Genomic DNA, 24,840 nt, shown 5'->3' with positions numbered 1-24,840 from the left:
ATTTTAACTGCTTATACAAAACCATACACGACCATCAACTCTCTTCAAGATCACCCAAACTTTCCACTATACATAGCTTTTTATTCGTGAAATTTCGATACATTTTAAAATAATATCGGTGATAATATTTGGTTCTACCAGCCCTATTGTTCCACATTTTTTAATCACTCCAATCAATTTTTGATAACGGACCAAAACAACAACAAGGTGTGCGTGTGATGCAAAAACACAAAGCACTATCAGACGGAATGAAAATCGACGCGGTGTCTTCACTGAACAAAATTGCACCACTGTACTACATCAATATTGTACCTTACATTTTTCCTCTTCCTCGCTATATGAAGCGAAGCTAGTAATTGATCATCATAAAGACTATGATATATCTCTGAACAATATTGGAAACTGTAAAAGAGAAGAGATACTGTCATTAATCATGACAATGTGAGCTGCACTGAATCATTTTGAAACTATGAAGGCGAAGTGTCAACTTCTACAAAAGTTTTATATTAGGTTGGGGAAAAAGTAATCCATTATTTTTGGACGAAATTTAAATCTATTTTCAATATGCTTCGGATTGTCCGAATATGCACCGTTTTGTTGGAAAATTTGTTGCCATTCTTCATAATGCCTCTATCATACAAGTCCTGGTACTTGTTGGACAAAAATAAAAAATAAAAATATTTTTAAATAAATTAATTTGCACGTTACTGTTACAGTATCGGCACCATAAACACCATTCACAATTTACGCGGCCGGACTTGCATTTTCGCCTTGATAAACGAAAAGTGTAAAACGAGTCGAATTTTCTCTTTGTTGACCTCCATTGTTAACACCCTGTAACTCACAACTAAATGGAACAAACAAAAAACCGCAAAACATTTTTTTTAGTGTGAAATATCACCTTTACAACGAGCCGTAACTTAAAATTGTAGAATCGATATTTCGCAATATATATACCACTGAAATCAGTTACCGAGAAAAGAATGGATAACTTTTTCCCCAACCTAATATATTGAATTATAAAGGCTTTACACTTTTACAGTTCATAGCCTTCAAAAAGGCCACTTAAGAGAACCGAAACTAACATTCGGCCTTGAGAAAGGCCGTTTAGAACTCTCGGGGATCGCTGCCATCTGGTTGCTAATAAAGTGACGGATGAATCTTCAATAAGGTGATTTAAAATCACGAATAGCATATTTATATCAAGGAAATTCAAAACGTGCGGAGCTTAAATAGCAATATTTCTTCTCTCCAAATTGTCCGTAAAATAAACGCCACATTAGCACTTCGAGCGAGCGATTTACGCGCACCTGATTCCACTTTTTTTCCTCAAAGTTTAAACCCCATACGATGTTTGAAAAACAGAAGGGTCTTTGGTTTCACAAGATTTTCAAGTGATAGGAAAATATTGAAAAAAAACCCAAAGAATTGAAATTTTGCATAAAACTTTGCTATTTTAAGTTCGTCGACGTCATAGTTGTTTTTTTGTAGTATAATCTATATAAATAAAAATGTAAGGCAAAATCTGTTGGTAAGCGGAGACCCCGAAGAAGGGATGGTCCGATTTTAGCCTCCTGTATTTTGTTGTATTCGTCTCTTCCCGTAGATCAATATAGTGGAGAGAAAAATCGGAAAAAATTCGGAAAATCCTGACGGAAGGTCGGAAAATTCGGAAAATTGAATTCCCACATGTTCGAAAATTACATCATAATAAGCGTAGTTAATCCATTCGATATTTGCGCTATCGAAATTGATCTTTGTTTGTAAGTGGAAATGGATTATCAGACGAAATAACGCATTTCCATATCTTATATCTATAAATAAAAATGGAAGGCCAAATGTGATGATAAGCGCAAACCCCGAGGAAGGAATGGTTCAATTTGAGTCATCTACATTTCGTTGTATTCGTCTCTTCCCGTAGATCAATATAGCGGAGAGAAAAATCGGAAAATTTAATTCCCATATGTTCTACAATTAGCGTTGTTAGTCCATTTGATTTTGGGGCTAACGAAATTGATTTTTGTTCGAAAATGGGAAAGGATTTTCAGACGGAATAACACATTCCTATATCTTCTATCTATATAAACAAAAATGGAAGGCCAAATGTGTTGGTGTGCCCTAAACCCGAGAAAGGAATGGTCCGATTTGAGCTGTCTTTGTTTTGTAATATTCTCTGTATCAAACATGTATTCCATGCAACGGAGAAACGTGTTATTTCCAAATGCTTGAAGAATCTTGAACGAGAATTGTGTCTGAGAGTAATTTTATATTATAAGGACGAATTTTTGTAGAAGTACTAGCCAATTTATAGTAAAAGGAAATTGTAAAGGGTCAAAGGGTAATCAATCAATGAAGAGTTCAGTGATTGGACTCACTAATGTTCACTTTGTAAGAAAACGTGGATGTTTGAAACTATTCAAATCAAAAAATCTGTTTTGGGCGAGAGAAGTTCGTCGGGTCAGCTAGTAAGGAATAATAATCATTATCCGATTGAGCACCCAGGCTATCTAACAAAATGTTATTTTGAAATATGGGCTGGAAAGATTCCTGTTTTCATGCATAGATATTGTAACCAGTAACCAGTAAATGGTTAAAGATTATATTTTTTTTATTTCAAAAAAATATAATCTTTTATGAGGCATCATTTGATCGGCAGTTTGTGTTTGACAAGAAATTTATAAAAATGAAATATATTTCTATATAGAATTGAAAAATAGAAAAGATTTTTTTTGTAAATGTATAAAATTCAACAGCAATCCCAGAGTAAAATAGACAAACTGCTCGGAAATGTGAAATTAGAAATACGTTGAATACAGGACTTGGAGCCATGACAGTCCCAGTCGCGATGTTTATAAAAACATGGTTCCAAATTACCTCTAAATGCAACATAAACCCTGTTCATATACAGCTATGCAACCGTTAGTTGAACGTCCTTGAAATGACAACTTAATGCAATGCTTATTTTTTGTTGACCAAAGATTGTTTACGATTTTTGTAGAGCAATAAGAAATATCAAAACCCGCCGGAACGTTAACTCATCTTAGTTACGCCCATTAGGAAAAATATTGGTCCGTGTTTAAGCGGGAGATTTCCGGAACAATACAGAAGATTAAAACGCCAAACATTTTGAACAAATCTTTTGTACAAACACACCATCATTAAGAATGACATAACCATCACTAGCAAATATTCCTTAATTTCGCATTATCTTTATTCTACAATATCAATGTTGTAGAATAAAGATAATGAGAATTAACATTCCTGTATCAAATGAATATCCAAGTTAATAGTGTGAAACAATTTCTGCTAGTAATGAAAAAATCTTGTGTAAAAATTAGTTCTGATAATGGTTCCTAGCATGATTTAAAAATTTTGTTTTACCTTATACAGTAGTCGTTCGGTATCTTGCTAATACGTGCTCGACATTCGCTTGCCATTGCTTGCCATGGCATGTAAAATGTCAAATAAAATCAATCGAGGGGAACTTCAATGAATTCTCGCGCAACTTTTAAAAAAGGTCCTATGTAACATTCACATCAACTCGAGAAAAATAAAGTACAGTAGAACCCCGATTATCCGCGGAATAGTCTGGCTAGGTCACCGCGGATCACGAAAATCGCGGATAATGGATAATGCAAACACAATATTTCAGTATGATAACTATGTTTTATCAATAAAGGAATCATTAAACTATCCATCTATAAGGCTATGTACACCAGAAGTCAAATAATGTGAATGTCATGACCAAAACAAAAATCCAAAATCTTACACCTCACTGATAATTTCCGAAAAAGTCCATAGCATTACTATGGAACTCGCTTTCGCGGATAAACCGCATCGCGGATCATCCGCTTGTGGATAACCGAGGTTCCACTGTATATTCCAGATTGCGCGACGGGCATTCTTCTTTGTCGTTGAACACTTTGATACTGCAAACTTCTCTTATTCGGGTTCGGCTGTTTGTAATGTGTATGCGGATAAAAATATATAGGAAGATGAAAATGTTTCCTATTTTCATTATTTTAAACCGTTTACGGATTAAGGAATCATAATTTATAACATTTCATACGAATCCTAGAAAGTTAACTATTAGATTGGTATGCAAATCATCTGAATCTGTTCGCAGTAAAAATAGTTATTACCTTTGAAACTATTTCATAAAAACGTGACATGTTTTCTGATTTGTCACCCTTACTAGGAGACGTAGTCCTACGTCAAAAATTGACAGTGAAGACCAGTTTACAAGGAACAAAACACTACTACAAGATGACAAATCCTGCAACTGGTGATTAATGCGAACTTTCGCTCAAATACTTTGAATAACTCATGGATGCTTAGAGCCATTGTAAGTGCGTACCTCATTTTAACCAATACTGTAAAAACCATTGATCCCCGATTAGTAACTACCGATAGCCTCTCTAGCATTGCTTTCGATCTATTTGGTAGCATTTTGGTTGACCATAACGCACTCATTAATATCCATTGTCTAACGTGCGATCTTGAGAAAGTTTGATTTTGACGTTTAATCCAAAGCTTCGTCATTTTCTGGGTCGCAAAGCTACTAAACGTAAATGATTTGCATCCTACAATAGTAGCAGTAGGTCGTGAACTTTTTTTCAGTCTCTCACCCTCTCTCACCTCACTACTGCTGGCTACTGCTCATTCACAGCTCATTCAGTGCTCCCCATCTTTCTCTCTTTCTCTGAGATCCACACCGTGGGCAGGCAATCCGCGAGTCGCGATCACGATCTCCTCCATGCGCTGTCCACTCTCGCGCTCTCGCGCCTTCTAGGTGGGCTTGCCAGTAGTGAGCAAAAAGTCTCTTCGCTCCATACGATACGCGCGCGTTTGTGTGTGTGTGTGTGTGTGTATGTGAAAGATGTGCCGCGCGCTTGTCGCGCCTATCGTGATCGCACGAACGCTGCCGCGGCATTTATCGTAAACAAACGGCACCGAGACGAAACGAAACGAAACTAGAATAGAATAACACTCAATGTGGCGATGGCGATGCTCGACGGACCGACCGGTCCCGGTGATGTTCGTGATCGCGGAGATTTAATTTTAGATTTTGTGCGCCGCCTCCGGTTGTGTGCAGATCACGGCGACGACGGCGACGGCGGCATTTTGCTGCAAGACGACAGCGCGCGCGATCAGCGGCGGATCGCAAGAGTGCGAGATTTGGCGAGAAAATTACAGATTGTTGTGCAGATTAGAGCTAATTGCTTAATTGGGATCAATTTGATGTCATCGATCGGTGCTTAGCGTGTTTGAGGGTGCAAAGCCTGATTAATTAGAGCCAGCGATTAGAACGTGATTAGAACGGTCGGAGCCAGCCGACAAAAGGGGCAATTCGATACCGGAAACCAAACAAATGTTTGTAGTGATCATCAGGCGATAGTTTGCATTCCGAGTCGCAAGTAAATCATTAGAGTAGCCCATTGGTGGATCATGAAAAGCCGCCACCAAACCCAAGATGATCGCAGCAGGCGAGTGAGAGAACCTGTGTGGAACTCACATGATTCACGCTCCTGCCTAGTGAGAGTTGGGGCCTTTGAGCTCCACGTTGGAGCACGTAATTGAGAGAGCTTAATCCACTCCGAGCACACCGCTGGTTGGGCAGTGCAATTTATCCTCTTGTAGTGTCTTGTAGCCGGTCCCGCGTCTTCTTTATCAACATAGGACTTCTTTTTTCGGTTGCTTTCCTTTTTTGTTAGTATTTTATTTATACAAATGATTCGCTCGTACCATAGCTGCTATTGTGTGTTGTGACCTAATTAGTAGTAATTGCGGAACGAAAATCAGTACCCTGCCGCCATCTTCGAACCACTCTAAAAATCCTCGCCACAGTTCAAGTGTACGTTGATAAGGACAGTGTGACAAGAGTAAAAAAAAAAACACTGTCATCTCTCGGTACCCCGCAGGATCCCAAAAGAAGTGCATTGTCCAAATAATTCGTCAGTCAGCTCGTGTGCGTGTCTATTTGGAAAGCAGCTCACCAAATGATTAGTTTTATTGTTATTTATACGAGAATTTAACATCCACTACCAGCGCTTCCAATCACAAAGTACCACCGACTGATTGTGTTGCATGTACCGAAGGAAAACAGGCACAAATCGTGCATAAATTTGGTAGTAAGTATAATACCTCGCCATAACTCACCATGCGCTCACGCTAGCTGTCAAACTCCCCCTCTGAACCCGATATCTCACCATTGCCACCACCACCCCGCATCCATTACTCACCAGCTGTGTTGGTCGGAGCGGGCAGCAGGTGGTGAGTAAATCTGAGCGTTTTCACTTTCAAGCCCCACTCAACCCATCCTGCCTTCTCCTGCATGTACATTGCCCCCCTCCGCTCATCCTAATCCCAAGTCTGTGCCAAATCAGACATGCGCGCTAGCGTTTCCTCCGCGGGCAAAACGTGCGCGCATAGTTTCGGGAAGAAAACAGTCCGCATTCATTGCCCGCGCATCGCGTGTTTGTTTGTTGATCCGTCCCGTCCCCCTCGCAATACACGCCCGACGAGACCACATCACACAGAGGCAGCTATTTTTGTGCAGCAAGCAAAAGCAAAAACCTATGCAAACGTGGTGTCCCCCAGCAAAAAAAAAGTAACATCATCAACAACAAACAATGTGCGAATGTAAGCAGCAGCAGCAAGCGGTGAATTATCGTATCGCACCGTTTTGTGTTCCCACCGGGCCCCGTAATGTCACCAGCAATAATAACAACAATAAAGCTGTATTTTTTTCGCGCTGAAATTTCGCGCGCGCCACTACACCCACACCCACGCCTTTCTACCCCAACGCAACACCTGGGTGATTTATGACTGCCACGGAACACACTGTTTAGCCTTTGCTCCCATCATCCTCTTCCCGGTATTTAGAAGAACGGATCAGGAGCGGGAAGGGGCGGCACCATTGACAGGTACCGTTTGATGGAGGGGTGGGGGCAGAAATTTTTCAAGCTATGCTACACAGAGTCGTTAATGAAATTAAAGCTGTCAATGAAGCGCGAGCGAACAGTGCGCTTTGGTTGTCAGCCAGCGAAGGACAATCGAGCGTTGGAGTGTCTCGCGGTTCGCTAGTGACGGCAACTGCCGTATGTGTGAATGATTGAAAGTTTTGTCGTGAATATTCGCTGCGACGGAACACAATTTTATTCCCCATTAAATGGCCCAAATTTGAAATCTCTTCTCTGCCCTGTGTTGCACAGCCGATCATAACATCGGCTCCCAGACGAATTAAATCCACTGAGATGCCGTTGAGGACCAAGACCAGACAGAACAACTGACTTCCTGTTCTTCCTCTTCCCTTTTCCACTGCGAAAACAGCTGAGAAACCGATCAAAGCTGAGTGGCAGTATTGTTTGCAAATGGCAGTGTTTAACGCAATTTTTAAATATTAAAAATAAAGCATATTTCAAATAAATTCATTAATATTTATTCGATGCGCTGTTAATTTAAATTCGTTGCACATGAAATTATAGAAGATGATTTTTACAGAGAAAGCTTGACGTAGAAATGTGATGAATGTTTACAATAGAGATGAAACGGATATCCGGTTACTATCCGGACAATATTTGCTATCCGGCCGCATACCGGATATTATAAAAAATCAATAATTTTTCTTTAACACAAGATACATCTTAACAAAATAGTTCAATAACATCTTTCATCCATAGTTAAAACAAGGTTTGTCTACTGGAATGCCAATTTTTTTCAAAATTGAATTAGTATCAACTCATAACATTAATTTATTAACAGTATTTCAGTTTATTCTTATTTTATTAACAAAGTTACTCAGTATTCAGAACAATACTCAGAATGAACCATCATTAGGGTGCCAATGAAAATGGTCATCTCTAATTTCAAAAAGTTACCTCACAAAAAATGTTCACCGCCTCGAAAAAACACCTTATGCCAAATATTAGCTCAATCGGACTTAAGGGAGAGTGGCGCAAAGCGGTCAAAGTTTGAGTTTCTTGAAAATCGAAAAATCACCCAAGGGGGGAGTAAAGGAAATCAGGGTTTTCGAATTTTATTTTTTTGATGCCAAATGTCTTAAATTGCATGAATCGTCGAGATCTAGTGTCATGTCGAAAAAAATTTTTGACGTAGGACTACGTCATTCATTTCTATACCGGGGTGTAAAATCAAAGTTTCGAAAACGAAAGCGTTACGCTGGAGACCGAGATTTTGAGCGTAAATAGCTCCTAAACAACTGAACGAAATGGTATTATAAACACTTCATTCGAAAGATAAAATGTCTACGCGTTATATACTTGTTACTTTTTGGTACAAAAACTTGTTTCAGTAGCCTTAAAATTGCTTTCAAAACAGGCTATTGAAATCACCAATCGGTATATAAGGGAGCGCCGCTCGGAAATCCACTCAGTTATAATTGAACAGCGATTGAGGTACCATCGCAGGAATGAATGGATGTTTCCCTAACACAGACTTCAAAACCATGGAGCCAGAGGAAATCGGCATTGCAAAATAGATACAAGCAGCGGGTACTTTTGTACTCGTTTTCGTTTCTGCAAATCAGAATGTTTCCCTAACACAGACTTTAGAACCATGGAGCCTGGGGGAATCGACATTGCAAAATAGATGCAAGCTGCTGGTACTTTTGTACTCGTTTGCGCTTTTGCAAATTGGAATGTTTTCCTAACACAGACCTCAAAACCATGGAGCCATAGGAAATCGGCATTGCAAAATAGATACAAGCAGCGGGTACTTTTGTACTCGTTTGCGTTTTTTGCCAATCGGAATGTTTCCCCAACACAGATTCCGAAACCAATAAGTTGGGAAGATCGGCATTCCAGATCTAGGCAGTAATTTTTATAATCCCATGCATTTTTACACTCCGGAATGCGTTTTGCTAACACGGTCTACAAAAGCGGGTACAAATGCAATGCTTCAGCTTGGTTATTCAAGACTGCATGCCCCTTCATGTCGCCAGCTCACTGAACTTCTACGCATACCGTTTGATGATTAGGCAAAATGTTGATAACTATTTGCTGCGATAACCACTGCCATATTGAATGAATTGACCTAAATTGGGATTTGTTTGCAATTGAAGTCGTAAATTGTTTCATTCATCCACTAGTTTAATCAATAGCTTTGTGCAGCGGCGATATCGTATCCAATGAGGAGCATTCGAAGTGCCATTATTGCTATTTGAAAAAAAAACAAATAATTACTAAGCCAACGACAGTCCTACGTCGACTTGCGGTTATATCATAGGTATAACCCATCCATAGTTTTTTTTTGTCAAAAATCAACACTCTGGGACTGGGACTTTAACAAAAAAATTTTTTTTAGATAACTGTAAATCTCGATGTGCAATTTTAAATCATTTGGCATAAAAAAAAATTGAAAACCCCGATTTCCGGTGATTTTTCGATTTTCAAAAAACTCAAATTTTAACGTCTGCAACACTAATAAATTAAGTTCGAATAAACTAATATTTTGCATATGGTATATTATCGTGCAAATCAACATTTCGCAACAAGTCCCGAATGAAAAATCGTGAAAACTATTATTATTGGCGCTTAAAACAATATTTTTCGTCTCGTACTCCGAAAAAACTAAGGCCTAGAGTGTCGATTTTTGACAATTTTTTTTTTCGAGATGACACTAGATCTCGATGTTTCATGCAATTTTAAGACATTTGGCATCAATTTTTTTTTCGAAAACCCCGATTTCCTTTCTCCCCCTCTTGGATGATTTTTCGATTTTCAAGAAACTCAAACTTTGACCGCTTTGCGCCACTCTTCCTTAAGTCCGATTGAGCTGATATTTGGCATAGTGTGTTTTTTCGAGGTGGTAAACATTTTGTATATGGTAACTTTTTGAAATTTTAGGGTCGATTTTTTTTCCCATACATTCTTGGCACCCTAACCATCATGCATGGAAAAATTTTCAGCAGTTGCTGGTCGGAATTATTTTTTTTTAAAGCATTGATATATGCAAGATTATTAAAAACATTTTTTTTGTGAACTATATACAGGTCGGGCTCGATTATATGTGATTCGATTTTGGACTCGATTCTATACAGTTTGAAAAAAATATTTTTTTATAATTCAAATATGATTTATTTCAAGAAAAAATGTAGCTTTTCAACGTTAGGGTGATATGATCGTTTATCATCTCCTGAGAAAATCTGGATCAATTTTTTTTCATGTGAGAAAAGTGTTTTCTTGCTGAATCAAAAATCAAATTCTTTTTTTATATTCTAAAAACGAAAAATACATGCATAAAAAACTAAAGTAAAAAATGTTTTTTGACTCGATTATATACAGGATTCGATTATATCTATACAGTGAAAAGAAATCAGAGACTGTATATAATCGAGTCCGCCCTGTATATGTACTAACTACTTTGAACCAGTAATTTGAACCAGTAGTTACTCAAATAATGATATCTGCGATATCCGATATCCGAAATGATCAGAACTTTTCACTTCAGATGAACAAAGATTTTGTCGCTTGAGACACTTATGCGATTATTCAAATAACATGAGACATCTATGTAAACAGTAGTTCTGATACTAATGGACAATCTTTTCAATCACACCGAAGTGATTCATTTAACAGGTGTTGACGACGGCAGTGAGCTGTTACTCTCAGAAAATTCTTCGTGAGATATTATTGTATAATCCAATAAAATTTTCTGTCGGGACGTTTCCATTTTGAGAACTCCTGAATAATCTGACTTGAAAATTGGGTCCAAAAAGGTAGTAGTTGAAATGATTTTCCAATGCTTGATTAAAGATGCTCTCATGCGAGATAATTTCGGTGTTCTTTGTGCAGTCTCGTCCTTTTTTTTGTATACAGCCATTCCATGCCAAACCGATATAGTGGTTCTTTGAATTTCGTCAAAAGGGTTAGTTTTGAAACGATTTTGAGTAATATGCGTTTGAAAACTCTTAATGAATCGTTACATTTTTGTAGACTGACTCCCCTATGTCCAGAAACTATAAAAGATAGAAAGTGGACGTCTTCGACGAAAGTTCATATTTTAATAAGATCTAAAACTTTGTCAAATACACTATATTGCTATCTTGACTTAACAAAATTAGGATTAGTGGTAATTTTTTCAAAGAAAACATCAGAAAGTAGTTGTTAGAAAAATATCCATTTTCCGATGTATGGACGACTTGAAATGCATTGTAAGAGCTATTCATATGAGTTTTTTTGAGAGTTCAAAAAAAAAATACATTTTTGAGAAAAATGAATTTTATTTTTAAATTTTTTTTTCGGCGAAATTTTTTTTCTAAATAAATTTGATATTTTTTCTGAAAATTTAAACAATTTTCTATATTCCATCCTTTGACTCAAATTTTGTAGGTATTATAGTTTTTGAGTTATTTTTTTTTGTAAAAAATCAAGGAAAAAAATAGAGGAGGTTGTGTTCAAGACACGGCCGCATTGTTGACGTAGAACTACGCTGTAGTATAATTCAAGTTGCTTGTTTATAACTTGTTTATGATGCTTAGAAAATTTTGAAATAACCATTCTACCAGTTTGGTCGCGCTGAAATGTTTTTTTTTATTGTAGAATCATTTGACGATAATTGTTTGATGGTTCATTCTTGTGCTCGCAGAACAATACGTGCTCGAGATAAGCGCAGCTGTCATCCTCAGTGGAGAAAGTTTTGCAAGCGAAACCAAATCACATACAAAATTCCAGAACGAAACTTACTTTCTTGGTGATTAAATAAGCGAAATGAACTCTATCTGCTCGTGAACCTAAATTATTAATAACTTATTGAATAACTTGGTATTCCCCAAATAATTTTTTGGTGCACAACTTTAACACCTGCTTCACCATAGCGTGAGTTCAATGCACTGATGCAATATCAAAGGCACCAACGAAGCCTTCATGATGACAGAAAACAAACAATGTTAACTGCTTGGAAAAAGGCTGAATATTTGCCTCAGCAGAGATTCACTGCTAATACACTAGCGTAAATATTTCCCTCTCGCTATCTCCCCTCCTTGTTTATATTTATCGTTACAAATGAGGTTTCAGCGTAGCGAAGATGCACTCTGTTCGGGAAAGCACACAAATGGACAGAACAAATGTATGAGGAAATGGGAATGCTTCCAATTTTCATCAATTTAAACCATATACAGACTATGGGATTGTAATGTATAGTATATCAAACAAATCTTAGGGAATTTCCTATTCGTTTGGTATGCAAATTGCCAGAATCCGTTCACGCCAAAAAAAAAGTTATTAACGTTAACTTTATTTCATAAAAACGTAACCTGTTTTCTGATTTGACACCCTTAATGAAAGACGTAGAATATTTTGGTCATGCGTGTCGTTTATGCATGTCCTCAGACATTTGATTGCGATGAAATTTTCTTTTTGCCAATAGGGCTTTTTTGGCACTAGTCGCGCTGCGCGTTAGAATCGCGACTTTTAATCCTTCGCTTTCTCATTCAACTTCAAACACGAAAATACTGCGAATGCTCAAAATGATGTAAATGGTTCGACGTAACAAGAATGGCATAAGATACTGCAAAATACACAGGAAAAGACACGCAGATCAGAGAGTTTTGCAGAGGTGGGATGAAATATAATAACAATGCAAAGTGTATGCAATCAAAACAAACCATTGAAAAAAATCAGTTCTTACTTTGAATTATTGAATGGAATAATCACAGCAAATGATTCATCCTTTTCGACTATTGGTTGCTTAGTAATCGTTTTATTCCATTAATTGAGCGAATACCGGACATTACATTACGGATCGTAATTCAATTTCGGTTTGTCTTATGCAATCTTTACATTTGAATGCATTTTTAGGCTTTCGAATGTTTTGCATACCCGTAAACTTTTTTCTTCATGTCTTCATTTTTTCCAATTAAAAATTAAGAGCGGGTTATATCTATGATATAACCGCAAGGTTGACGGAAGACTACCTTCAATCGTGTATTGTGATAGATTACGTTCTTCGTTGAAAGTAAATTTAATGAATAAGTCTGACCGTCCGTTATCCTTTTACTATGACGTGATGCCTTGGTAACATAATTCATTTATCGCTATAAAAATATATGAAATTGTCAAACGATCATTGTGTTATACATATACTGCCATTCCATGCCAAACAGATATAGTGGTTCTCAGATTTCCGTGAAAAGTGATAATTTGGTTCTTTATCGCAAAGTATTAAACCCGTATTTTTTTTATTTTTTCATTAGGGGCAAAAATGATTTTTCAAAGATTAATAACTTATATATATATCGATATATCGATCATCTGAATCGGTTCAGTGTTTATCCTCTCGGGTATTATTTTGGAATGAATCGAAATTTATGAAATAACTCTTTAGTAGATAGTTTTAGTGGTGTGGAATGAGCACTATTTTTCTCTTTGGTTGTGTAGAATTGTGTAGCTGAAGATATTTGAGTCATGGTTCATTCTGTCCCTCAAACGAATAATACGGCGAGCACGAGAATAATGAACAAACATCGTGAGCGCTATTTTTCTCTTTGGAACTATAACGGTAACGATCCAGTTCACATACACATAATCAACAGAACATTAAAACCGCCTTCTTATAACCATTTCAATCTACATTTGGCAACGCAGAAAACTAACAATGTGTGCATGCGCAGGAAAACAAAAACGCTCTCCACAAGTATGAAACTGCTTGAAAATCGACACTAAGTATCATTTCATCCAGTTCCACTACACGTTACTGATTCGCAGTAATGTAAAGTTGAAATGCACAGAACAAATGCATAGTTAATGCCATCGATAAAAGCCGTTGACTGGGCGTTTTCTGGAACAAGACTATGTGCTAGAAAACACGAATCATACCAAATAAGGTATCAACGAGAGGAGTTTGAGTTGCAATATTTCCTCTCAACACTATGTTCATAGAACGAACGATGCATTTGATTCGAGATGAAGAATAGAAGGTGGGAAGATTCGCGAGTTTTGGTTGTGTTAAACTTTGATTGTATTAGTAGCCTGGAAGATTGGAAGTTCACATATCAGGCATACCAGTCAGTTACTCAAATGTTACAACATTGAGTGTGTCAGCAAATAAATTTGAAAGAGGGTATATAGAAACTAATTACATATTTCCAAAATATATTTTTCGCATTATAAAAAAAACAGAACATGTCACAAACTAAAATGTTTTTTTTTTTCTTTGATTTCTTCTTATATCAGAAATAGTATTCTAATGTCTACTACGTTTGGATTTTAGAGCAACTTCATGGAAGTTTTTCTCTTGTCAGTAATTGTAATTACTTTTTTCACAATTAGGATGTTGAACACTTCATTCGTCTAAAACTAAGACACAAGCGGAAAACTTTTCGTCTCAATCTAGTTCATACGGAGTCAATTAAATTTATTTTTTGCCATCCACTGTTGAATGTTTCTCCGTTAAAGGAACAAATGATAATGTGATTCAGACTTTGTTCATTTACGTTTTTGGTCGACGAACGAGAAGAAAAATTGAATTGAAATTATGTTTAGAATACCTCAATAGTACTGAAATTTCAGTTTCTGCTAAATTGTCAGTTGGACTTTTATGATTTTGAACGCTAACATTGTTTTTAAGAAAAAAATTGTTCGTTCATTTCATCTGCTTATTTTTACTTGTAACACAACACTTTTCCTATGTAGTGGACTATTATAAGAAAAGTAACATGCATAAACAAAATCTGTGACGTCACAGATTTAAAAATCTTCCCACCTTTCATTTTCCATCTCGCATTTGATTTGTGGTATATGAATATTTTAGCTCACAGATACATAAGTAGAACCTTACTGACAGCACGGGTAGGTAAGAATAATAGTGTACAGAAAAAATGTATCGAAAAATGGTAATGCTTCCAATTTTCGTTAATTTCAATCATTTGCGGGTTGGGGAATTGTAACGCATAGCATATTCAACGAATCTTGGAGAATTTCCGATTTGATTGGTATACAAATCATCAAAATCCGTTCCGAAACGTGACCTTTTTTTTGACTTGGCACCCTTAATAAAAGACGTATTTCTACTGTTTTACTGTTTTTTGTTCGTAGTTAGACTCTCCGTGTCTTCATAAAAATAACTTATTAACCCTCGTTTCCAGCAAAAATTGTCTTCGATGGGTCGGATTTACCGTTGAAAATAATAACAGGCGATGTCCATGAGGTCTCCTTACTATTCAATTCAGCACGTTCCTGAATGTCTCGAGCGAATGCATAAGCAATTTTTAAGCCCTCGGCTATCGTTTGATTGAGGATTGTTGGGCAAGGGACTCGCAACCAGCCCAGAAACGTCCCAATGTTTCCGAAGATTCCCAGAATTTCCAATGTACCGTTGGATTCATTTAGAAAACCGTTAATCGATTACTAGTATGTGTGATGATAGCATTCAGCAGGATTTATATGTGATGCAAGGTTATCTCCTACTAGCGCTATTGGGCAGTTAAGGTAATAATTTGATGGCAGAAAACCATGTTGAAGCAATCCTCAAAAACATTCGCATCAATCCAACCAGAAGGAATGCGAGTGAAGTGTGCTCCTTTTGGTTCATTTTGACTCCACAAATTCCACAAGCAATTTGACCTGCATACAACACACGGAGGGATCGAATTTTCGAGGGCATTTCCACAACACATATATCTGTAGGTGTGAAAGCACTGGTCATTCAAACTACTATGTACACTGGATTCTTTTTCACGCGATTTTTTTATGCGATTATCTTGAAATTACGTGATTTACTCGAAATCACGCGAAATCTTTCTCCATTCGCGCTGAATAACACGTATACTCGCGCACGGTGTCACAGACCGAAAATTGAACTGTAATGTTGCCATTGTGTATTTTTCAGGCTTTATTGGCATTTATTTGAAGAAGAGGGTATGATTGAATGGAAAAACTCCAAAAATATGTTTTCTTCGTCTTTATTATGGTTTAATAGACATCTAATTCAGCATTCTCAAAACATAGTAATTTTTGATACTCCAACGCAAATAACGAAATTCGAATTTTTCACTGTTATTAATTAAAAGTAAGCAACTGAATATAATTCATGGAAGTATAAAGAGCTATAAAATAACATAAAAACGTATTAATCGATTGTGGTTTCATTGGAGTAAGAATCAAAACATAGCATAACTGCATGCTCGAAACATATTTTTTTACATTTCATGTAGTTGTTGCGTGTTTTCGGGTCTTTTATCAAAGAGAAGAATGTATAAATAATCAAAGATAATTACCAGATGATAAAGGTTCTGGAATATAAAGTTTGCATATTTCTAATACTCTTTGTCTCTGTATGCATGGTAAACTAAGAATTAATGTCTTTTGACGTAGGACTACGTCTTTCATTTCTATACCGGGGTGTAAAATCAAAGTTTCGAAAACGAAAGCGTTACGCTGGAGACCGAGATTTTGAGCGTAAATAGCTCCTAAACAACTGAACGAAATGGTATTATAAACACTTCATTCGAAAGATAAAATGTCTACGCGTTATATACTTGTTACTTTTTGGTACAAAAACTTGTTTCAGTAGCCTTAAAATTGCTTTCAAAACAGGCTATTGAAATCACCAATCGGTATATAAGGGAGCGCCGCTCGGAAATCCACTCAGTTATAATTGAACAGCGATTGAGGTACCATCGCAGGAATGAATGGATGTTTCCCTAACACAGACTTCAAAACCATGGAGCCAGAGGAAATCGGCATTGCAAAATAGATACAACAGCGGGTACTTTTGTACTCGTTTTCGTTTCTGCAAATCAGAATGTTTCCCTAACACAGACTTTAGAACCATGGAACCTGGGGGAATCGACATTGCAAAATAGATGCAAGCTGCTGGTACTTTTGTACTCGTTTGCGCTTTTGCAAATTGGAATGTTTTCCTAACACAGACCTCAAAACCATGGAGCCATAGGAAATCGGCATTGCAAAATAGATACAAGCAGCGGGTACTTTTGTACTCGTTTGCGTTTTTTGCCAATCGGAATGTTTCCCCAACACAGATTCCGAAACCAATAAGTTGGGAAGATCGGCATTCCAGATCTAGGCAGTAATTTTTATAATCCCATGCATTTTTACACTCCGGAATGCGTTTTGCTAACACGGTCTACAAAAGCGGGTACAAATGCAATGCTTCAGCTTGGTTATTCAAGACTGCATGCCCCTTCATGTCGCCAGCTCACTGAACTTCTACGCATACCGTTTGATGATTAGGCAAAATGTTGATAACTATTTGCTGCGATAACCACTGCCATATTGAATGAATTGACCTAAATTGGGATTTGTTTGCAATTGAAGTCGTAAATTGTTTCATTCATCCACTAGTTTAATCAATAGCTTTGTGCAGCGGCGATATCGTATGCAATGAGGAGCATTCGAAGTGCCATTATTGCTATTTGAAAAAAAAACAAATAATTACTAAGCCAACGACAGTCCTACGTCGACTTGCGGTTATATCATAGGTATAACCCATCCATAGATTTTTAGCTAGGGCATAAAAAGATGATATAAAGGGTTTCTAGAAACTTCCTTTTCTTTCTCTTGTTTTCTTGTCGATATTGTCCATTATAAAAAAACCGAAACTATAACTGTTAAAAATTACCATAAGCCACCGATTAGTTTATAGTTTACTGTTTACAATTCTTCCACAAGTGTGTATATGTATGGCCATTATGTTTAGCGAATAACTATACGAAAGTCGAACATTTATATTTTGCTTTTGAACATATGAGGTATATATCGACGAACAGTTAATATATGGATCCGTTCAATCCAGTTACAAAAGGGACTGAAATCAAATAAAAATAGTCCGGTAACGATCTTATGCATTATATTCAATAAATATTTCACGCCACTAACATTAATTTATGCATTTCATTCAACAATATTCTAGAATATGAAAAAAGGCACTTGTCCAAAAAATTATTCCTACACTCGCGTCGGTGTGTCAGACCGAAAGTGTTCAAAATACGTCCCGTTTGTACCAACACATGCGATACACTAAACGAAGATGATCGACGAATAACGAAGCTAGAGAGAATCGCAAAGTCGTAGTGTTGATCTTTTCTGAGAAAAGAACGAATTAATGATTTCTCGGTCTGACAGACCAATGCGCGAGTATAGGAGTGTTAACAAAAAAGGCAACATCAAACGGTTGCGTTGGATGTGCCGTGTTAGGAAGAAGGTATATGAACTTTATAAACATACAATTTGGAATCTGTTCAGTACTTTTTAATGGATTTTAACCCAAAGGTCATTCGCCCCCGCCTTTTGGATCTTCTTCACGAGCTTCGACTTCAGACTTCGAAAAAAAAATCAAACATTCAACAGAGATCAAAGAGCATTGAAAAATACGGCTCAAGAAAGCAATTCTTTTTTACCTAAATCGTCGGAATATGTCGAAAGTGCAGGTGTAGTTGTTCCCAAATACATAATTTATAGCAGTTTGTTTTATTGCCTTGTTTTATTGCCTTTAAGATGATACGATTATCAAAAAGTTGCAAATTTTTCTTCTTCTTCTTCTTAAATGGCACTAACGTTCCTAGGGGAACTTCGCCGTCTCATCGTATTAGACGTATTAGTTTAGATTTCTATGCCAAATAACACGCCTCGAATGCATTCTGAGTGGCAAGCTCTGGAATACCACTGTGCAAGTCGGAGGAAATTTCTTTGAAGAAAAACTCCCCCGACTAGATCGGGAATCGAACCGGAACCCCCGGCATGTTAGGTGTGACACTAATCACTCGACCACGAGAGCACAAATTACTGCAAATTACTGATGATGAATCTCATGTCAACTTGACTGGTCATTGGCAGCACCATCTCAAGTTGCATTCAAACACACTAGGTGTGAAAACACTGATCATTCAAACAACTATGTACACTGGATTCTTTTTCACGCGATTTTTTACGTGGTTTTATGTTGGTATTATTTATTATTTTTATATTCACTTGAAATTACGCGGTTTACTCGAAATCACGCGATTTTTTTTACGTGATTTTATTAAAATTACGCGCTTTGGCTATGCCTACCATTGCTTCGTTGGGAAGAGAAAGAGAAGAAAAAACATTTTACGAGTGTGGTTGTGACGAGCGCGCGCCGGTGATGGGGCAATCTTTTTTACGCGATTCTCTCGAAATCACGTGTTTTTTTTTATTTTTACTCGAAATTTCGAAAAAAAAATCGGAAAAATCGAAATTACGCTTTTTTACATGATTTTTTGCGCGTAAAAAAAGAATTCGGTGTATCTCAAACAAAAACCATTTACGTTAATTTTCCCAAAAATTATTTTTTTCCAAAACTATGAGGCTTACAAAATTTGGTCACAGAAGAAAATATAAGAAATAGTTTTCATGAAAAATATAAAAAATAAAAACAAAATTTACATTTCAAAACAAATATTTTGAAAATTTAAATTCATTTTTCTTAAAAAGGTATTTTTTAAATTGTCAGAAAAATATATATGAATAGTCCATACGATAACCAACAAGTCATCCGTACACAGGAAGATGAACACTTCAACAGAAAAAAAGTTATTCTTACAACAACTATTTCATGTTGGTTGAAAAAATTACAACTAATCCTAATTTTATGTAATGTCAAGATGATGATACAGTGTATTCCGCAAAGCCTCAAGTACTTTAGTGAAAGACGTCAACTTCCTACCTTTTTTTAAGTTTTGAAATATATGCATTTTTTTAAATGGAATGCATTTTTGCATTGAGACTTCCAAAAAACCAATGGTTTAGTCGTAACTTGAGATTCTCGGCATTGAAATGCTCTTAACGTTTTTCTAAATAGTAAAAAATCTGCAGAACATGTCAATCGCGAGAATTCACACACAAAAATATTACGAGTAGAACATTAGTAATAATTTTTCAAAGATAACATGAAAAAGTTGTATTTTGAAAACTTCTTTCTCTTGTAGAAGTGTCCATCTTCCGATGTATGGATGATTTGTTTGTTATTGTATGTGCTATTCATAAATTTTTTTAGAGAATTAAAAAAATGTGTTTTTCAGGAAAATAAATTTCAATTTTTTAAATATCTTTTTTCAGTATAATTTTTTTGTATTTTTTTATAATTTTTCATGGAAATTTAAACAATTTCCTAAGCACTCACGCAATGATCTTTCTGCAATCTTTCTGTTCGCACGTGTGCGGAAAAAATCACAAAGAAAAAAGCGCAAAGCGAAAGTGTGCACTTGGAATAAAGCGTACCCACGGAGAACACCTAATAGGAACAAATGCCACACGGAAAAAAAAGCGCAATTTTTATCACGAATTTATTTTTCCGTAGTGCCGAAGCGGCAGCCTCTCGCAAGCAAACCTGTGTCCCAATATCGATTAAGACTTCGATCGATTCCGATACATTGTTGCCCAGTTTTTTATTTTCCCCCTGTTGGATGTGAACCACTGCGTCCATTATTCTGAACTATTGTGGTATATCCCATTTTTTTATACTCCACTTCAAGCTTACCTACTGCTTATTGATGAAGAAGTAGACTGAAAGCTATAGCGAGATAGGTGCCAATCAGGAATACTCTGTTTGATAAATTTTATAATCCTGATCGGCGACGCAGACCAAATTTCCTTGGGCTCCAGAATAGCCTTATCAAGGTATTGAAGTCTGCGTCTAGTTAGAGCTCCACAATTACAAAGCAAATGTTCCGAGGTTTCGCTTTCGGTATTACAAAAACGACAAATATCATCGTGCACTAAACCTATGTTTTTGAGATGGTATTTACTCGGACAGTGTCCTGTTATAAGGCCTGTGATTGTGCTGAAGTCTTTCTTATTAAGACTCAGCAATTGTTGAGTAATTTTAATACTCGGCGTGATAAATTTTTTTGACTGGTCAAGTTGTACCGCCAACCAGTTGGCTAACACTTCCCGGTCTTCACAGTTCTTCAGCTCACCTTTCAACACACAGTCAGAAATTCCACAGAATGGTTCTGGACCAGTGAAAGGTGAGCTTGAGCCGTTCCTGGCAAGTTCATCTGCTCGCTCGTTTCCCTCTATTCCACAATGGCCAGGAATCCAGTACAGTTGTACCGAACTTATCCTACTTAGTTGCCGTAAGAGGAGAATGCATTCCCAGACCATTTTTGAGGAGCATTTTAAAGCATTTAGAGCTTTAAGTGCCGCTTGACTGTCTGAGAATATGCAGATGTTAGCATGTCTATATTTTCTTTTAAGGCAGACATTTGAGCATTCTATTATCGCAGCTATTTCTGCTTGAAAAACTGTTGGCCAGTTTCCCATAGCTACAGAGATTTTTGTTCTGGGACCATACACTCCAGCACCTGTTCTGATTCCCATTTTTGACCCATCAGTGTAGAACATGATTGAACCATTACGAACACTGGGACCGCCTTCATCCCATATTGAACGAGAAGGTTCGATTACACTGTATGGAATGTCGTAGTTAGTCCTAGGTTCCATCCAATCACTGTTCATCTCTGAGGATGGTCCTACGGGTAAGAGATTCAGGATGCTCAAGTGACCAATTTTGTCTCCGTCTAGTATTTTTTTCCATTGTTTAAGCTTTAGAGCGCTTTTCTTAGCCTCTAGCTGAACATGTTGGTTCAGAGGTAGCAAGTGAAGGATAGCCTCCAGTGCCTTCGAGGGTGTGCTTCGCATTGCTCCAGTAATTGCAACGCATGCTGGTCGTTGGAGTTTGTTTAGCTTGTTTGTAGCTACAGTCTCCTTGGTGTTTGGCCACCAGACTAATGAGGCATAGGTTATCCTAGGCCGCACAATGGCAGTGTAGACCCACATTATCATTTTTGGTTTAAGGCCCCATGTTCTCCCTATCATTTTAGAACATGCCCATAGGGCTGTATTGGCCTTACTGATTATTGCATCTAAGTGCGCATTCCAGTTGAGTTTAGCATCTAGGATAACACCTGGATATTTCACTGAAGCGCCGAGTTCTTTCCTTATCTAATATTTTTCTTCTACATTGACACCAACGTTACTGACTATGATCGTCATCTCAAAGCAGTGTCATTTTATCAGTATTTAGTAGACCACGACATCCATTCCATTACTCCTAAAAAAAGCAAATTTGGCAACAACCATGTCGCAATATGCATTTGGGAATCCTTGAAAAGTTCTCCTACAAAATAATCAATCCAAACGTTTCCCCGTGTGAAAAATAAGAATAAACTTTGCCAGCACGTTTCGATGAAGAAATAAAAAAATACGCTCGCACACACAATTCAGATAACAAATTACTTTTCACCACCCATAAAACGCGAAATTAATCAACTCTCTCACGTTGATGGTTGGTTAGCCGCGAAACACACGGTCCAAGTGGACCCTGTTGTCGCATGAGTTAGCCACAGAAACAAACAAACGAAAAGAGGTCCTCTAACAGTGCGTGTCACCATCGTTCCCCGCTGCTCCATTGTACACACACATACACACACTCAAAGTGAGAGAAAACAATGGCTGGACTGTGTGTTGTGTACCACTTTCCATCTGCAAATACTTTGCTCTGGTGCCGACCGTCGCGCCCAACCCCGGCGTGAGAGGACATGAATAAATATTAACGAATAATGCTTGTGATTGATTGATTGGCTCTATTCACCGACCAAGGAAGGAGGCTTCTGCTTCTGCCCCTGCTCTCCTTACAGCGGCGCGACCTTGTTCTCATTGTTGCTTATTTCTGTTCCAAACAATTCCACGGCAGCTCACCTGAGCTGCGCTCTTCTCTGCTCCCCCTTCTCCTTGCTCCTCTTACTCCTTCATTGGTCTACTCAATCAGTTTAACATACGTCGCTTCGGTCTTTATTTATTCACGAGATTGTTTACATGCGTTATAATCATAATCTCGTGCTTTTCGCCCGGCTACGGCTACGAATAGCTGGCGTCTCCGAGCCGTATGTGAGTGTGTGTGTGTGTGTGTGTGGGAAAATTAATTTATCCATATACACGAGCAGCATGATACGATGTTCTGCGTGTCTCTTCGACCCGCTTCACCATCATCAATTAACATGCAGTGACCTGCTATGAAAAAAAAAGTCCACTCGAATTCATAAACTTTTTCATAGCTGAATGATTAGAAACATGTGGATGATTATTAAGGTATCCTCTCAAATTCAAGTTCAATTTCCAAATTCAAATTCCAATTTGATTCGCAAATTATCGAGTTCTCTGCATGGTATGACATGGAAAAAAAAAATTTCACAATATCTTGTAAAAAACATTGACGCACCCTTTGTTATTGGTTTGCCTTATGTCAAAACTATTTGTACGCGCCATTTAGGTTCGATTCGAGCTGTGCTTCAGTTGCTTATCGTTGAAAAGAGTGTTGAATCTTGAAGAAATCATTGCTTGTAAACAATTTTCAATTCCAGTCGAAATTTGGTGGTAAAATACTGTAAAAACAATCTTTCACAACGGAAAATGGCCGCAAAATATAGTATCAAAAGTGGAGTTGTACAGGAAATTTTGGAAAAGTACCAGAAGCTCGGATCTGTGGCTGACAGAACGCGTAAGGGGGATGTGCGTAAAAAAGACCATCGCACTGATTCAATGATCATCTGTTTATTCAACAAAAGTCCCTCGGTAACCATTTGATCTATCAAAGAAAACCTCCAGTTTTCAGTATCCGACCGAATTAACCGCAGGATCAGGAAACATGGATTGCAGAGCAAGTTCGCTCGTAAACTACCATACATCAGTCCCAGAAATAAAAAGGACAGCTAGAGTTCGCCAAAAATATCTACAAGGTGAAGAGCTACAAGATCGTCAGCCTACTACAGCCTACGGTAAAGCATGGTGGTGAAAACATCATGGCTTCATTTTCCTTCGTTTCACAGCATCACAGCAGCGTTTCACAGCATTATCAACATTCTGGACATCTCACAACATCTGAAGAATTTGGTGGAGAGCATACCCAAACGTCTTCAGAAGTTGATTGAGGCTCACGGTGGTCCATTTATTCCATACTGAAGATATTGAGTTTGTATCATCACATAGTTTTTGACGTAGGACTACGTCTTTGATTTCTGTAAAGGGGGTTACTTTACGAAAAATGTGACGAAAAATTAAGGGATATCATATGCATATCACGAAAAATCGTTATTGTTATATATGTTATAGTATATACCATTAGATAGGAAATTTGTTCAGCAGTTTTCTTATTATAACACAAACAGTGAAGATAGTTAAATAAGTAAACAATTTAACGGTGTTTTTCAGATTTACTGTGATGCAAATCAACTCTTCTGCCCCGGGTGCGAAAGCTTCACTTAACGCCACTGCCGAAATGTTTGTGAAAATTGAAAAATGTCTTTTGCGTGGTTTTGTAGAATCATTTCGAGAAGCAACCATTCTTTCTTGCCTTTGCGAGAACAACACACTAATTGGTCATATGTCGCAAATTGTTTCTTAATATCAATGCACGCATGCCATTCGTATTTACTCTCGTGCGCATCGGCTCATTGTGATGCAATAAGTTCCTAGCTTTGTTGATGATTTTGACCGAGAGTCAAAATTGTTTCTTAATATCAATGCACGCATTGCACTGAGTATTTAACGAGAAGCATTCCCATTCAACAAGCATCAAACACACGTCCAACAGATGCACACAGTTGCAGCGATAAAAATGAATCGTTTCTCGACTCTCGGTCAAAATCATCAACAAAGCTAGGAACTTATTGCATCACAATGAGCCGATGCGCACGAAAGTAAATACGAATGGCAACTAAAAGTATCGAAGGCATACTATTTACATGTACAGGAAATGAACAAGTTCTAAGTTTCGCGCAACGAAAACAAGCAACACACATAAAGCCAAACACTGATGGCACGAAGCGACCTATAACCATTTGCA

General features: G+C 37.3%; 2 protein-coding genes across 18 annotated transcripts in view; one reads left to right on the top strand and one right to left on the bottom strand.

Moving 5' to 3' along the window:
* LOC129774807 (G protein-activated inward rectifier potassium channel 3-like) overlaps positions 1-24,840 on the bottom strand; it is a 302,558-nt gene that overhangs the window by 196,335 nt on the left and 81,383 nt on the right. The window lies entirely within an intron of this gene.
* Positions 1-24,840, top strand: part of LOC129774809 (serine/threonine-protein phosphatase 2B catalytic subunit 3-like) — a 184,329-nt gene that overhangs the window by 141,323 nt on the left and 18,166 nt on the right. The window contains exons 1-2 of one of the 8 annotated variants that reach the window (XM_055778788.1): positions 5,138-5,854; positions 5,922-6,131. The exons of 6 other annotated variants lie outside the window; for them this stretch is intronic. The gene's annotated coding sequence lies outside the window, so the exon portion shown is untranslated. Of the gene's footprint in view, positions 1-5,137; positions 6,132-24,840 lie in introns of those variants that run through there. One more of the 8 variants, XM_055778791.1, reaches the window with a different exon arrangement.

The sequence above is a fragment of the Toxorhynchites rutilus genome, chromosome 3, assembly GCF_029784135.1.
Source record: "Toxorhynchites rutilus septentrionalis strain SRP chromosome 3, ASM2978413v1, whole genome shotgun sequence".
Lineage (NCBI taxonomy): Eukaryota > Metazoa > Arthropoda > Insecta > Diptera > Culicidae > Toxorhynchites > Toxorhynchites rutilus.
This window is presented reverse-complemented; position numbering and strand designations above follow the sequence as displayed.